This window comes from Lissotriton vulgaris, chromosome 8 (genome assembly GCF_964263255.1).
Source record: "Lissotriton vulgaris chromosome 8, aLisVul1.2, whole genome shotgun sequence".
In the NCBI taxonomy this organism is placed as follows: Eukaryota; Metazoa; Chordata; class Amphibia; order Caudata; family Salamandridae; genus Lissotriton; species Lissotriton vulgaris.
In genome coordinates, this window is record NC_141696.1 from 458,455,461 (window position 1) to 458,459,875 (window position 4,415).

Here is a 4,415-nt window from a genome sequence, read left to right on the forward strand (position 1 = left end):
CTACTTCATGCACATTTGCTCTGAGTCAGCAAGTAGCCAATGAAATGTATGGCATCATTCATTTCATATACCTGTCTTTCTCTTCTTTGTGGCTGTCAGATCACAGATGCAGCAGAGTCTTCTGAAAGTGATGACGAGTTTACTTTAATTTTGGAGCCCTGCTCAAATTCTGACATTGAAGAGTTGTGTATGCCTGCAGACAGAGGTGTAGCCTTAAGACAGTGATGAATTTCAGATTGGAAACAAAACAGAAGATGGCTATAGTCACGTACATTTCACTTGTAATGGAGGGACTGTTAGAGGCTACATTATTGCACTATTGTCCATCTCCATCCAAAGTATGACAAGATGGAAATGTATTTAGGGTGAGTCAGGAAGATGAAGCAGGACTCTGATGAGTGGAGTGCACAGTAAATGCTCAGATGTGCAACTTCAATAGGTGATTAAAAGAGAAAGGAAGATGGTGTTGGTTTTGAAGTTTGAGTCAGAAAGACAGATACACACAAATAAGCAAGGGAGAAATAAAGGAAGGGAGAATGTAACAATTTTAAAGCCTAGTTGTCAGGGAAGAGGAGCTTGTCCTCAAACCCTGGTGGTTCTTCTGACAGAAGTAGGTCCTGTAACCCACTACTTATTTCTTCTGACTCGCTCTCCTCTTCCAGCTCTGATTCACAGACTTTGTAGTCTGGTGGTATCAAGTGCTGATTCATTTTTATCATGGTTAACCTCTCCACGCTTTTGGGTGAGAGACTGGTCCTTCTCTCAGTCACAATGGCACCAGCAGCACTGAACACACGCTCAGAAGAGACACTTGTAACAGGGCAAGCTAGATACTTTATCGCCAGCCTGCTGAGCACTGGCCATTGGCTTCTTGTCCTATACCAATACACCAATGGGCTTTGCTCCATGAACACCTCTGTTGTGTCATCCATATAGGCCTGGACCATTCGCTCAAAGTTCATTGGTGCTCGGGTTTGCTCGTCCTCTTTTTGCTTTGCGACAGCAACGGACGTACCCATCCCTTTCTGTAGAAACCAAGCAGCTATTTTTTTGCTTGTGTCTCATGAATCAGATCCTGGTGGTGCGGTTGTTGTTATTGTTTGTGTTGGTGACTGCTGGGAAGCAAAAGCACTGCTCGCATGCTGTGAAGGAGAACTTGACTCAGTAGGATGCTCAGTAGTACTTGCACTGTCCTGGGCTGGCACTGGCAGGCCTCTAATTGAGAGCCGTTTGTTTTCTAAATCAGTGGCTTCCTTGGCTATTACAGTTTTCTACTTGGAAACATCCCCTTCTGAAAAAGGAATTACTGCATTACTGTTCACAAATAATTTATACAGTGGATCAAAAATTGTGGCAGTAATGTAATGTTGACGTGACACAATCTTATTTTGAATCCTTGTATTCTCAGATAAGCGGCCGGCTAATGACTTCGCCAAATTACATGCTTCAAGTTTTCCTTCCACACCTTTGTATGTTTCAGACACCTCCTTCAGCTCTTGCTCCAGCATGTACAACAATGGGATAACTTGGTTCATAATACAGTCCTCCCTGCTGACTGCACGTGTGAAGACCTCAAAAGGAAGTAGCATCTCTGTAAGGCATTTAATGTGGTCCCATTGCCACATCTCAACTGTCATGGCTTTAATAACAATTGGATCCCCTGATCTTCTAGACACTGTCATGACATAAGCATTAAGTGGTATGTACTGCTCAAACAGCCGATCAAGCATGTAATAAGTAGAGTTCCAACGTGTTGGTACCTCCTGTATGAGTGCTTTGACTGGCATTTTATACTCACGTTGAATGACCCGTAGCTGCTTCCGGGCTTTAAAAGAATGATTGAAATGCGTGCAGATTCTTCTGCAAATGGTCAGTAAGTTGGTGACTTTGCTTTCATTTTTCAGAAAGTCTTGAACCACAATGTTAATGCAATGTGCCAAACACGGGACCCTGAAATAGCGACCATCTTCCATGGCCTTAACTACATTACTGTGTGTGAGTGAACACCCTAGGCAGTCAATAACAATGGCAAAACAAGTAATATCAAATGACAGTAAAAACTAAAGGTGGGCAAAGAAAATTAAAAATAGTCAGAATTTTAATGTAGACAGTTGAAAATCATACAGATACATGGCATATTCATAAACATACAAAATAGACATAACAATTAAAAAACATATATTTCATTACTATTCATACATCTAAAAATAAAAATCATTTAATTAATAAAAATCACACTATGGCGAGTGCAACTCGACGAGCGTTTCGGCTTAAGGACGACTTCTTCAGGAGCCACCCAAACGTGTTGATATCTAAAACATACATTAGAAAATATCAAAACAATGTATTACATCTTATGTTAAATAATAATCAAATTCATAAAGAAAACAATTTAGCATTTATTCATAAATACAAAAAATGAAAATCACCTAAGTGATCACTGTCAAGAGAAAATGCAATATCTTGTTGCCACAACAATTTTGATATAATTATAGAAGAAATTGTGCCATACTCAGAGAGAACAAATATCCATTATCTAACTTCAAGAATAGACAAACCTAACAAGCAGCAATTGTATATTCATGATGGAAATTAAGACTATTTATTTTATATAAACACATATATATATATGAACACTTCTTTTCAATCTATACAAATTAATGCATAGGTCATAGCTATCGCCATCCAAATTGATAATTTTAAATTTGACCATTGGTTCTAATATAGAGGCAACCATGTGCAGTACAGTCTAGGTTACTCATTGTTGTCAGAAGAATCTCCCAAACCGTATATGTTAGAGAGACGGTCAATTTATTGGATGATCAGCAGATGTACAGGTCACCACGTCAGAGATATTCCTAAAGTATATGAATTACCAAATGATCAGACGGAGTATCGTTTCTGTCTATTTCGTATAGATCCACAGGTGTGCCCGCTTAGTAATCCACAATTGTAGTATTTATACAGCCGTTTTGTTAAGGGACCTTGATCACTTTCTAGTCATACGGACTGCACGGCGGAGACAGACCCTACCACGTCGCGCTTCTAAGGGCATCATCCTGCTCTCATCTTGATTTTTTAAGGTAAGCTCTGCCCCTGGAAACCTCACCGATCTCTTATTTAATTAATTTTTTGTTACTTTTGTTCTTAAACTGATAATTCCCTCTACTTGAACCTTTAGTTGCCGATCGACAGACGGCTTGTTTAAAGGGATACCCTCACCTCTCCGTGTCATTTAAAGGGATACCCTCACCTCTCCGTGTCATCTATAAATTCCAGATTGAATCTCGAAAGGTGAGCGCCGCCTCCAAGCGCCGCTTTCGGAATTTCCTCTTACCTTGGCCCCTTGTAAAAATCTGAATATAATATTATTATGTTATGCAGGCACTAGTCCTTCATTTGCCGATCAGCAGACGGGTCACTCGAAAAAGATATCTCCACTCTTCCGCGGCCTTCTATATCCATTTGCAAGATCACGTTAATCTAAGGTAATTACAGTGCCCATTGCATCTATGTAGGATCGCCATGCTGCTTTGCTATACGGACCATATCATATATATTTATGGTTTGCTTTCCGTCTCCCTTTGTTCACTTGGCTCCTAGATTTTATTGGTTCCACACCTACCACCTCTGCGGGCTTTCCATCTATATAGCGTCCTGTAGCCCCCTGAAGACATTTTCGAAAGGTTCGTAAAGAAGTTTGTTTATTTTTTCATTTCTTCGTTGACCACGCATGCTAACTCTGTTATCTGTCTGGCTTGATCTGCATATTTTGCCATATTACTCCAAATCTAGGAACCACTTTGGTGTAATTTATAGGTATCTTTGTGATTAGGAAATACTATCATGCCCTATGTTCCGTCATATCTCCCCTTTTCATAATTGGTTCCATCATTGAATTATCTCTTCTTACCAGTGAACTTGGCAGACCGCTACTATCATCTATTTACTGGTCTCTGTATTTGAACATCTATGTTCCACATGTCTATGTCATCTGATGTGAGATTAGTTGCCATTTTGTTATAAACGTTTTTTGCTCATTGAGCCCAGAAACAATACTCCGTCTGATCATTTGGTAATTCATATACTTTAGGAATATCTCTGACGTGGTGACCTGTACATCTGCTGATCATCCAATAAATTGATCGTCTCTCCAACATATACGGTTTAGGAGATTCTTCTGACAACAGTGAGTAACCTAGACTGTACTTCACATGGTTGCCTCTATATTAGTACCAATGGTCAAATGTAAAATTATCAATTTGATGGCGATCGCTATGACCTATGCATTAATTTGTATAGATTGAAAAGAAGTGTTCATATATATATATATATATATATATATATATATATATATATATATATATATATATATATATATATATATATATATATATATTCACCGAAAAAACCAT

General features: G+C 38.9%; 1 pseudogene; it reads right to left on the minus strand.

The window, feature by feature from the left end:
- Window positions 1–554: 554 nt before the first annotated feature.
- On the minus strand, window positions 555–1,973 carry LOC147697175 (zinc finger BED domain-containing protein 6-like; annotated as a pseudogene).
- Window positions 1,974–4,415: the final 2,442 nt, after the last annotated feature.